At 37.7% G+C, this 13,081-nt stretch overlaps 1 non-coding gene across 1 annotated transcript; it reads right to left on the bottom strand.

Moving 5' to 3' along the window:
• Positions 1–10,142: 10,142 nt before the first annotated feature.
• Positions 10,143–10,248, bottom strand: LOC148561971 (small nucleolar RNA R71). Its single transcript, XR_015888253.1, has one exon. It is a non-coding gene; the product is annotated as a small nucleolar RNA R71 (small nucleolar RNA).
• Positions 10,249–13,081: the final 2,833 nt, after the last annotated feature.

The raw sequence follows: 13,081 nt of genomic DNA, 5'->3' as shown, positions 1-13,081 counted from the left end.
CTTCTTGAGGTTGTTGAGCTTGCTATATAGGTTGGGATTGAGGAGGATTCTCATTATTTTCCTGTGTTGTAGCAGTATCTTGAGTAATAACGATATTCTCATTGTTCCCTTGTACTGTAACTGGATCTACAGTAGAATTCTCATTGTGCTCTTGTACTATAACTGTATCTTGAACAATAATAGGTACAAATACCTGATCATTATCATTTATAGAATCCTCAACAAAAATAACATTCATAATATTTCCTTCCCCCCAAACTTAACATCCTCAAGAATTCTCGCATTTCCCGTTTCAAAAATAGACTTTGATGTAGGATTGTAAAACTTGTACCCCCGTGAATGCTCAGCGTAACCAACAAAGTAGCAACTAATTGTTCTTGAGTCCAATTTTCTTTCATGCGGCCTATAAGGTCGTGCCTCAGCTGGATATCCCCAAATGTGCAAATGCTTTATACTGAGCCTTTTTCCAGTCCAAATTTTATAAGGGATTTTGTTAACTGCTTTGCTTGGCATCCTATTAAGGATGTACACTGCGGTCTTTAAGGCTTCTCCCTAGAGTAATTCAGGCAGGAAGAATGACTAATCATACTTCTCACCATGTCCTTAAGAGTTTGGTTCCTTCGCTCTACAACACCATTCATGCTAGGTCTGCTTGGCATAGTGTTGATGAATCCATATTTGATGATGGTTTTTGGCTTGAAATGAATGGATTTCATCACATAATCTCACACTTTAATTGCTTGACTCTTCCCTTGATTTAATCTCACATCAATTGTTAGAAGATAATAAAGTGGGAGAAATAGGTAATTACCATCACAATTGAGGAATGCAATAAGGATAGAAATTATAATTTTCACCCCTAGCCAAGATTTCTCATTTTAATTGCTTAACTCTTCCCTTGTTGACTTTGATTCCTTAGTCCTCTTAGCTTGATTACTTGCATTCAATTATATGTTGTTATTATTTCCATTCCTTTATTTCATGCTTATTAGTTGGTTGCTTATTTGATGGACAGTGTAGTTGCCTCCATTTAATTGTTAGTTGTTATTGCTTTAATTTCTAGTAACTTTACTTTTCTTGAACTCAACTCAAAAACCCCCAAAAATTCCTAACCAATGATATGCATCATGTTGAAATTCCTAAGGAAGACGACCCGGGATTCTACTCCCGGTATTTGATTTGATAGTTGTGACATTATTCTAAACTTTGACTCGGTGTATCTCGTCGGTTGGGACTATACTTTGCGATATTGAATTGGAAAATCCTTTGGTAATTTCTTAATCGAAATTTATCTCACGTCAAATATTGGCGCCGTTGCCGGGGAGCTGCAATGGTATTATGTTATTGGTTAGTGTGAATATGTTTATATATGAATAGCCACTCTTTTCTTGATTGTTTGTTAGTCTAGTTCTTAGTTAGGATTTACAGTTAGTAGCAATTAGTAGTTACTTTACTATAGTATATCTTGTTGTCATGAGCTATATGTATCTTCTCTTGAATGATGCGTACATTGCCGAATCCGAGCTTAACCCCTTTTGATCCTGAAATTGAAAGAACCTTATTATATACTAGGCAAGCTCGATGTTGGTTAGCCTTTGAGGGTGGTGAAGTGGCTTCCGCCAAATCACCGACCTTATCCAAAGCGTCATTTGAAGGAGAAACTATTTAGTCTTCTATTGGCTCTATTAGCATCTCGTCTATTGATTCAGGTACCAACACCATGGCAGCCCCAAGAAGATTTACTCTCAAGAAGGCGAGTGCTCCGGACTTCACTCTCCAACCGCTTCAAGTGCGTTATCCGGACTTGAATGCTGATTTTGAGCTAAAGACCGGCTTGATCAATCTACTTCCCAAGTTCCATGGTTTGCCCGCTCAAGACCCTATCAAGCATTGATAAACCCCGATTTTGTGGTTTATCTTGTGCTTATTAGATGGAAGAAGTGAGGAGAAAAGCATGCAAAGTGCGAGAACTCATGAAGAAATGAAGGAACCACAAAGTTGTCAAGCCTGACCTCTTCGCACTCAAACGACCATAAATTGAGCTACAAAGGTTCAAATGAGGCGGTTCCAGTTGCGTTGGAAAGCTAACATCCGGGGCTTCGAAATAATATAAAATTTGTCATATGTTGCCTCGCGTTCAGGGGCACGCACGTGCCATGTACGCGTGTGCGCCGATGCTGCACATGGCCCATAAAAAGTGAAATTGTGGCCAGCGATTTGTAGCTCATTTTGGGCCCAATCCAACTCATTTCTGATGCTATTGAACCCAAGAATTGAAGGGGGAATGAACCAAGTAGTCATAGTTTAGTTTCCATCATGTTTTAGGCTATAATTCTAGAGAGAGAAGCTCTCCCTTCTCTCTAGAATTTAGGGTAGTTTAGGTTTACTTTTCTTAAACTCATCTTTCAATTCTTGTTTTGATTTAGTTTTCTCTTTTAATTTCTTGTTGTTACACCTTTGTTCTTCTAGTTCTTGTTGTTAATTTCCCTATTTTTCCATTTTTATGTTTATGAACCATTGTTGAATCTTGATTTCTTTTAATGCAATTTTATGTTTCCATGTCTCTTTTATGTTGATCTTGATTGCTATTGTTGATTTCTTGTTTTGGTAGTCATGGGTTTCACTAATTCTAGTATTTTATGATGTTTACTTTTCTTGCACACTAGGTGTTTGTTAAAATGTTTCTTCTAGTTTTTGAGTAGTTTTCTTGACTCTTGGCCTAGGCTAAGGGAATTGAGTGACCTTGAGTCATTGGGTCTCATTGAATTGGTGATTTGAGAACCCTTGGTGATCAATTTGATACTCATTGACGCCAACCCACTACTAATCTAATTAGTAAGTAGGTTGGGACTTATGGATTGATGTGATCAAGCCTATTTGACGTACTTCAAGCCTATGAGTAGATATTACGTACTTAAGGTTTTGGAAGTAGACTTAATAGGTTGGCCTCTCATAATTATCAATATATGGTTTGTAGACAAGGATGGTGATCTCAATTACCTATGTCTAGCCAAGAGTTCTTTTCCATCTCTTTTGTTAGTTCATTGTTCATTTACTTTTCTTGCCATTTATTTTCTTGCCAAAACACAAAATCAAAACCCCTTACCCCTTTATAGCCAATAATTGAGCACTTCATTGCAATTCCTTGTGAGACGACCTGGAGTTCAAATACTTCGGTTAATTCTTATTGGATTTTGTACTTGTGACAACTCAAATTTTTTATGATGAACTTATTTGTTGGTTTAGAACTATGCTTACAACGAAGTTATTCTTTCTATAAGAAGAAAATCTAAACCGACATGACAAAACTTATTATCAAAATGGCGCCGTTGCCGGGGAGTTGCAATGGTGTTATATTATTGGCTATTGTGGATATGTGAATATGTTTGCCTTTTGTTTGTTCGTTAGTTTTTGTTAGGTTTAGGACTTTGTTATCATTTTTGTTAGTTTTTGTTTTTATTTGCTTCTATGAATTCTCACCGCTTTGGCTATGAGTTTGGTTCAAATTATGTTGTAGGAAATGGGAGCTACAATGAGGATGTGCATCAAGGATAGAACAATCAAAGATGGGAGGAGTCTCAAGGGATTGATCAACCTTCTTGGCAACAACAACCTCCGAATTCTTATGGGTATAACTCTCATCCTAATGCATATCAATCTAATGGAAGTGGTGACCCTTATTGTGATTGTCAACAACCACCACTATATGCCTATGAACCACCTCCTCAACATAATTTTGAACCACCTTACTCACAAGCCCCTTTTCACCAAACACCTCCATATGACCCCAACCCATATCCACTATACCAACCACCTTGTGAACCATATGAACCATATGAACCATATGAAGAACCACCCCAATTCCACCATCAATACTCTCAAGAACCACCACCTCCATATTATCACCAAGGTGCATCACCTCCCATGTATGATAACTTTCAACCACATAATAAATTTCCCTTTCCACCACAACCCTCCATGGAAGAACACCCATATCCATCCATCCAAGAGCCAATGGATCATCTCAAGGAAGCAATGGATTGGCTTCAAGAAATAATCTGTCAAAAGGAGCAAGAGGAAGCTCAAAAGAATTATGAAGCTATTGAGGCTAACCTTGCCAAAATTAAAGCCAACTTGGACTCATGGGACTCATGTAACAAGCAAAGCATCTCCACGGATGAATGTGAGAAATCAACTGAAGAAAGGAGCATGATTTAGAATCTCAACATGAGGACAAGGAGATGGGGTATGTCTTGCAACAAGTAGAGGAGTGAGAGTTGTTAATGAAGAAGAAGTGGTTGAAAGCCTAGGCAAAGTTGAACAAGAGGTGGATTTCAAACTTGAAAGCACTTCCACACCAAGTGACATTGTTGATAATTTTATGGAAGTTGTTGAACCTTCTTTCCAATGAGCTTGAATTTGGTATTGAGGAGGATAATGCGCAACCTCCTAAGCATATAATGAATGATGAAGAATTGGAAGAAGATGAGCAAATAAAAAATCTTCCTCTTGGAGAGGAGCCCACACCGACACATGATCCCTTGGTATTTGAGGAATCTTGTCCTCTTGAAATTGAGGTGGATGTTGAGACAAGTTCCACATTACCTCCAAGTTGTGAAATGAAGAATGGAGAAGAGCTAGAAGAGGTTGGTGAGGAAGTAATTGGACATGAAGAGCCTTGTCAAGAGGTGAACATGGAAGAAGCTTGCCAAGAGGTGGAGGTATTCAAAGAAGAGCACAAGGGAATGGAACTTACAAGACCATTGGAGACGTCCCTTCCTAAGTCACCATCCAACATAACATTCAAGTGGGTAAAATTTTTATCTCTAATCTTTACTTTCCCACTTGAATATGGTTTGATTGAGACGGATGGGCAACTTAGAGCTCTTTGTGGGGTTTAGAGCAAAAGAGAATTGAGTAGTGGGTGAAAATGCCAATCAAGGTTCCTTATGGTTGGAGACTCAAAGTCTAAGTGCAATGGTTAGTATAATTCTCAGCTAAAAAGGTCTAGGAGAATGCTTTGGTGCTCACATGAGAATTCACAAGCCTTGTCACCCAATTGAAATTATGATGATCAATTTGAAGATGGGTGTAGAAACAAGATTTGGGATCCGGGTATATATGAGGATCAATTTTGGGAACCCTTAGCTTGTGAAGGACTCCATCAAGACTTGTTGTAACTCATTAGAAATTTTGGAGCACAATAGAAAACCAAGCATTGGTGGAAGTTTCAAGATGAGTTCAAGCATAAGCCACCATGACAAGGAGCTTCCCAAATGTCCAACTTAAGGACTTAAACTAAAAGTGTTAGGTGGGAGACACCCCACCATGGTAAACTCTTTCCATTCTCTTGTAAATATAATCAATGGATAAATTGGGTTGCCATTGTTAGGTAGTTTTCTTCTTTGCATACTCTTGTTTTAATATTTTGATTGTTGGTTTGTTTGATTAGATTTATGCCTTAAGTTGTAGTTTAGTTGTTGTTAAATTGCATTTTGCTTGTAGTATAAGTTTTGTTTTTAGCATGTTTGAAAATTTTTTAAAAACTAAAAAGATTTGTTGTTAAATTTGATTTGTGGTTGCTTTAGAATGTTTATAGGTTAGGAGAGTGTTAAATTCTGTTTTTATGTTTCTAAAAAAAAAAGGGCATCGGCGCGCAAGCACGCAGTGCGCGCGCGCACCGGTGTGGTTTCACAACTCCTAGTACTAAAATCCGAGAGTTGTGCCCACTTTGTGCCTACTTTGTGCCAGGCGATCCGCGCATAAGCACGCATGGCGCGTGCACGCCGATTGTCCCTCTCGCATCCGTGCGTAAGCACGCGTGGCGCGTGCGCGCGGATTATTTTTTCTGTATCCGCGCCCAAGCACGCATGGCGCGCACACGCGGATTGTACCTGCTGCATCCGTGCATAAGCACGCATGGCGCATATGCACGGATTTTTACACCCTATTTTTCTCCTTTCTCCTTTCTCCTTCTTTCTTATTTTCTTTTTCTTTCTTTCTATTTTTTTTCTTTTTTCTTTTTCTTCCTCTCTTGAAAAAATTTTTTTCTTTTAAAAAAAAATAAAAAATAAAAAAATAGATAAAAAAAATAATAAAAAAAATAAATAAATTTTTTTTCTTTTCTTCTATTTCTTTTTATTGCATTTGCTTATTTTCATTTATTGCATTTTAATTTTGTTTTTATAGCTTGTTCTTATTTTCTTTTCTAAGTTTCTTATTTTAATAATGGTGTTGGATTCTTATATTCAATTGTTGAGAATTTCTTGGTTAATCTTGGTGCTTCTTGACTTGTTTGATATTGTTGGGTGATGAAACTTTTAAATCAATGCTTAATCTTGTATGAATCTTACATTCTTTGTGCATTGATATGAATTTCCATGTTTTTCATGACCCACTCTTTCTAGTTGAACTTGATGCTTTTGAATGCTCTTCATGCTTTGACTTTACTCTTGCATCAACTGCTAGTTAATATGCCTTTGCTTGAATTGTTTTCTCACTTACATGCGTAGCTAACATGTAGTGAGAACCTTACTTTTATTTGGTATTAGCCCCCACCTATGTTCTATTTGCTTTGATATCTTTGTTATAGGCTTAAATATCCTTCTTTCTCTTTCCTTTTAGGTTGGCCACCAAGAAGAAAAGGAATGGAAAGCTTCTAAATGGGGCAACAAACAAGTCCACCCGCACAACCTTTTAAAGGAACTCATCAATTGTAGCAACCCGTCCACCTTGCTCTTCTTTGCATGCACCGAGGACGGTGCAAATTTTTAAGTGTGGGGAGGTCGTCCAACCGATCTCCATGGGTAACAATTTCCTTTTTCAACACCAATTTTTAAATTTCTTTGTTAGTTAGTTGTTGTATTGCATGATAGGTTGCATGTTAGTTAGAATTTGTACATACCTTACAACTTCTTTCTTATTAGGACTACTTGGTTAGGGTGATGATCTCTTTTCCAAGAAATTGTTTTTAGGGCACCCTACCAATTTAAAAAAAAAATTGTGACAAACTTGCTTGAAGAATATATTTTGGAACATGGTTTTTGAGTTAAGAACACAAGCATGTGAGTTTTGAGCCAATGGTGTGGTTACATCTTATAACCACTTATTTTCAATTCTTGTGTGCATTGTTCTCTCTCTATGATCATAATCTTTGATTTGTTTGATTCTTTATGTTCATTATTCCATGTATACATACATTTATATGATTAAGGCCATCATTTCATTTAGCTCACTTACCCAAATAGCCTACCCTTCATCAACCATTGTTAGCCAAATTTGAGCCTATTGAATCCCTTTTGTTCTTAATTATAGCACATCACTACCCCTAAGTGAAAAACAATAAATGTCCTTAATTTGGATCTTTGATTAGCTTAGGCTAGTGAGAGTGTTTATCATTTGGGTATGGGAAACTTGGGACATTGGTTGAGGTAAAAGTATAATTTTTGTTTTTGTTAAGAATATTGGGAATTGGGTACATATTCATGCATTATATGTAAAACCATATGCATTGATACGTTTGTATAAACTTTCGAAAAAAATGATAAAGAAAAAGAAAAAAAGAACATATATATATATATAAAAGAAAAAAATATAGAAAAAAAAGAGAGAAAAAGAAATAAAAAGGGGACAAAAATGCCCCAAAGTAAAGTTCAATAAAAATCAATGCATATGAAATGTGAATTAAAGAGAATGCATGAGTATGTGAAAAAAGTGGGAATCATGGGTAGCTAGGTTGTGTATTAGAATTGTATAGGTTGTTATATGTGTTTGGTAAGAGCTTAGGTTAATCAAAGATTCAAATTTCAAGCTCACTTGACCATATACATCCCTACCTTTACCCTAGCCCCATTACAACCTATGAATAAGTCTTCATGATGAATGTATGCATGCATTGAATAATTGTTGATTGTTAGAAGAAAAACAAATCTTGGAAAGCATGAGTAGAAGAGAATTGAGTGAATCAACCCTATACACTTGAGCGACTAGAGCGGATACACTTCCGGTGAGGGTTCGATGCTCAATTCCTTGTTCCCGGCTTTCATGAGCGTTCTTCTTGCAAGTCTATTTGAACTTCATTTTAATATTTGAATTGGTAGGATTCATGAATCATCGTATGATCTTAGCCCTACTTGTTCATACATGTTCTTGGAGATTGATTTGCTTTTGACCAAGTAGGTAGAGTCATTTTGCATTTAGTTGCATTCATGAAGATATGTGCATATAGCTTATTTGCATTGAATAAATGTTCATACCCTTTCCTTGTCCTTCTTTATTCTTAGCATGAGGACATGCTTAGTTTAAGTGTGGGGAGATTTGATAAACCCCGATTTTGTGGTTTATCTTGTGCTTATTTTGGGAGATTTTATCACCTTTTTTCACATTTATTCAATGAAATAGCATAGTTTTGCAATTCTCCTTTGATTTGTGCTTAAATGTGAAAACATTATTTTTAGGCCTTAAAATAGCTAAATTTAACTCACTTTAATTCCATTCGATGCCTTGATAAGTTTGTTGAGTGATTTCAGGTTCATAAGGCAAGTATTGGATGGAAGAAGTGAGGAGAAAAGCATGCAAAGTGGGAGAACTCATGAAGAAATGAAGGAACCACAAAGCTGTCAAGCTTGACCTCTTCGCACTCAAACGACCATAAATTGAGCTACAAAGGTTCAAATGAGGCGGTTCCAGTTGCGTTGTAAAACTAACATCCGGGGCTTCGAAATGATATAAAATTTGTCATATGTTGCCTCGCGTTCAGGGGCGCGCACGTGCCATGTACGCGTGTGCGCTGATGCTGCACATGGCCCATTAAAAGTGAAATCGTGGCCAGCGATTTATAGCTCATTTTGGGCCCAATCCAACTCATTTCTGATGCTATTGAACCCAAGAATTGAGGGGGGAATGAACCAAGTAGTCATAGTTTAGTTTCCATCATGTTTTAGGCTAGAATTCTAGAGAGAGAAGCTCTCCCTTCTCTCTAGAATTTAGGGTAGTTTAGGTTTACTTTTCTTAAATTCATCTTTCAATTCTTGTTTTGATTTAGTTTTCTCTTTTAATTTCTTGTTGTTACACCTTTGTTCTTCTAGTTCTTGTTGTTAATTTCCCTATTTTGCCATTTTTATGTTTATGAACCATTGTTGAATCTTAATTTCTTTTAATGCAATTTTATGTTTCCATGTCTCTTTTATGTTGATCTTGATTGCTATTGTTGATTTCTTGTTTGTGGTAGTCATGGGTTTCACTAATTCTAGCATTTTATGATGTTTACTTTTCTTGCACACTAGGTGTTTGTTAAAATGTTTCTTCTAGTTTTTGAGTAGTTTTCTTGACTCTTGGCCTAGGCTAAGGGAATTGAGTGACCTTGAGTCATTGGGTCTCATTGAATTAGTGATTTGAGAACCCTTGGTGATCAATTTGATACTCATTGACGCCAACCCACTACTAATCTAATTAGTAGGTAGGTTGGGACTTATGGGTTAATGTGATCAAGCCTATTTGACGTACTTCAAGCATATGAGTAGATATTATGTACTTAAGGTTTTGGAAGTAGACTTAATAGGTTGGCCTCTCATAATTATCAATATATGGTTTGTAGACAAGGATGGTGATCTCAATTACCTATGTCTAGCCAAGAGTTCTTTTCCATCTCTTTTGTTAGTTCATTGTTCATTTACTTTTCTTGCCATTTATTTTCTTGCCAAAACACAAAATCAAAACCCCTTACCCCTTTATAGCCAATAATTGAGCACTTCATTGCAATTCCTTGTAAGACGACCCGGAGTTCAAATACTTCGGTTAATTCTTATTGGGTTTTGTACTTGTGACAACTCAAATTTTTTATGTGGGAATTGTTTGTTGGTTTAGAACTATGCTTACAACGAAGTTATTCTTTCTATAAGAAGAAAATCTAAACCAACACGACAAAACTTATTATCAAGCATCTTAGAGACTTTCAAGATGCATGCTCCACTACTAGGAGGTATGGCTCGGATGAAGTTTCTATTTGGGTGTTTGCCTTCTCATTTCCTCTTGAGGGAAGGGCAAAGGAGTGGTTCTATACCCAACTGGATGAGGTTGTCACCAATTGGGACTTACTTCGGAGAGAATTCCTAGATAAATTCTTCCCGCCGGAGGTGACTGACAGGTTGAGGAAGGAGATCTCATACATCATAAAGGTGAATCAGAAACCCTTTATGAGTATTGGGAGCGTTTTAGGAAGCTTCTTGATTCTTGTCCTCATCATCGGATTGATGATTTAGTGTTGATTATTTATTTTTGCCAAGGCTTGAAGCCGCAAGATAAGACTCTTTTGGATGCATCTAGCAATGGGTCCCTTGTGAAATATAGAATGGCGGAGGAAGCTTGGCAACTCATTGCCGACTTAGCCGCTACACAACATGCAAGTCAAAGCAACAATCATCCAAAGACCATCAATGAGGTTTCTTCTAATGAGTCTGCCCTCACCAAGACCCTAGGGAAGATGACCACCATTCTCAAACAAATTCATCAAAACTAACAACAACCCCCTCCACCATAACAACAATACCAACTGGTAGCCCCACAAAGAGTATGTAGAATTTGTACTTATAACTCTCATTATACCGATGAATATTCACAACTCTAAGAGGACAGTACCTTGGCAGCCACCAATCCTTATTTCAACCATTCAAATTAAGGCCCTTTTCAACAAGGGGGTAATTATAACCAAAGGTGGCAAAACCAAGGTTGGCTAGAGAACTCAAGCCAAGGGTGGAGAGACAACTATAACCAAGGTTGGAAAGATGGTGCACTCCAAAGGTGGCATAACAACAACCATAAACAATACCGCAACCCACCAAACCCTCAATTCTAACAACAAGCTCGAGGCCAACGCTACCAACCTCCTCACCAAAGACAAGCTCAAGTGCCTCAAATCATCCAACCACAAGTTCCTCAAATCACCTACCCTTTTTCTTCCTCCAATCAAGCTCCCATGGATGATACCCTTCGCATTGTTCTTCAAAAGAAAAGGGATTTTCAAAAGAGATAAGATTCATACATGGCCACTTTGACCAAAGCTATATCCCGATTAGCCCACATTCCAACAATACTCAACCTCCAAGCTCAAGTGTGATTCCCTCTCAACCATTACCTAGCCCCAAGAGTAGCCTCAATGCTATCACCTTGAGGTCCGGCACCACATTACAAGAGAGAAGTTCCAAGGAGTCAAGCCCAAAGGAGGCCACTTGGTGCACGAAATTGTGATCATCAACAATGGCGCCAAAGACTTGGAGCTCTCAAACGTGAATCACACTTTGTCACAATTCCGCACAACTAACCAGCAAGTGCACTGGGTCGTCCAAGTAATACCTTACGTGAGTAAGGGTCAATCCCACGGAGATTGTCGGCTTGAAGCAAGCTATGGTCATCTTTTAAATCTCAGTCAGGCGGATTCAAATGGTTATGGAGGATTGATAATTAAAGATAAATAAAACATAAAATAAAGATAGAGATAGAGATACTTATGTAATTCATTGGTAGGAATTTCAGATAAACGTGTGAAGATGCTTTGTTCCTCCTGAACCTCTGCTTTCCTATTGCCTTCTTCCAATCATTCGTACTCCTTTCCATGGCAAGCTTTATGTTGGGCATCACCGTTGTCAATGGCTACTTCCCGTCCTCTCAGTGAAAATGTTCTACGCACGCTGTCACCGCACGGCTAATCATCTGTCGGTTCTCGATCATGTTGGAATAGGATCTATTGATCCTTTTGCGTCTGTCACATGCCCAACACTCGCGAGTTTGAAGCTCGTCACAGTCATCCCTTCCCAGATCCTACTCAGAATACCATAGACAAGGTTTAGATGTTCCGAATCTCAAGAATGCTGCCAATTAATTCTAGCCTATACCACGAAGGTTCTAATCTTAGATTAGAAACCCAAGAGATACACATTCAAGCTTGTTTGCATGTAGAACGGAAGTGGTTGTCAGGCACGCGTTCATAGGTGAGAATGGTGATGAGTGTCACATAATCATCACATTCATCATGTTCTTGTGTGCGAATGAATATCTTAGAGAAGAAGTAGGCGTGAATTGAATAGAAAAACAGTAGTACTTTGCATTAATTCATGAAGAACAGCAGAACTCCACACCTTAATCTATGGTGTGTAAAAACTCCACCGTTGAAAATACATAAGAACAAGGTCTAGGCATGGCCGTGAGGCCAGCCCACAAACGTGAAAAGGTCTATTAAAGTATTTTTTTGTAAAAGTATGAAAATACAATAGCAAAAGGTCCTATTTATAGAAAGCTAGTAGCCTAGGGTTACAGAAATAGGTAATTAATGCAGAAATCTTTTTTCGGGCCCACATGGTGTGTGCTTGGGCTGAGCATTGAAGCTTTCACATGTAGAGACGTTTCTTGGAGTTAAACGCCAGCTTTTGTGCCAGTTTGGGCGTTTAACTCCAGCTTTTGTGCCAGTTCTGGCGTTAAACGCCAGAATTCTTGAGCTGACTTGGAACGCCTATTTGGGCCATCAAATCTTGGGCAAAGTATAAACTATTATATATTTCTGGAAAGCCCAGGATGTCTACGTTTCAACGCAATTAAGAGCGCACCAATTGGGTTTCTGTAGCTCCAGAAAATCCACTTCGAGTGCAGGGAGGTCAGAATCCAACAGCATCTGCAGTCCTTTTTCAGCCTCTAAATCAGATTTTTGCTCAAGTCCATCAATTTCAGCCAGAAAATACCTGAAATCATAGAAAAACACACAAACTCATAGTAAAGTATAGAAAAGTGATTTTTTAATAAAAACTAATAAAAACATAATAAAAACTAACTAAAACATACTAACAACATACTAAAAATAATGCCAAAAAGCATATAAATTATCCGCTCATCACAACACCAAACTTAAATTGTTGCTTGTCCTCAAGCAACTGAAAATCAAATAGGATAAAAAGAAGAGAATATACAATGAATTCCAAAAACATCTATGAAGATCAGTATTAATTAGATGAGCGGGACTTTTAGCTTTTTGCTTCTGAACAGTTTTGGCATCTCACTTTATCCTATGAAGTTCAGAATGATTGGCATCTATAGG

This window comes from Arachis ipaensis, chromosome B6 (assembly GCF_059453495.1).
Source record: "Arachis ipaensis isolate K30076 ecotype BB chromosome B6, ASM5945349v1, whole genome shotgun sequence".
Lineage (NCBI taxonomy): Eukaryota > Viridiplantae > Streptophyta > Magnoliopsida > Fabales > Fabaceae > Arachis > Arachis ipaensis.
This window is presented reverse-complemented; position numbering and strand designations above follow the sequence as displayed.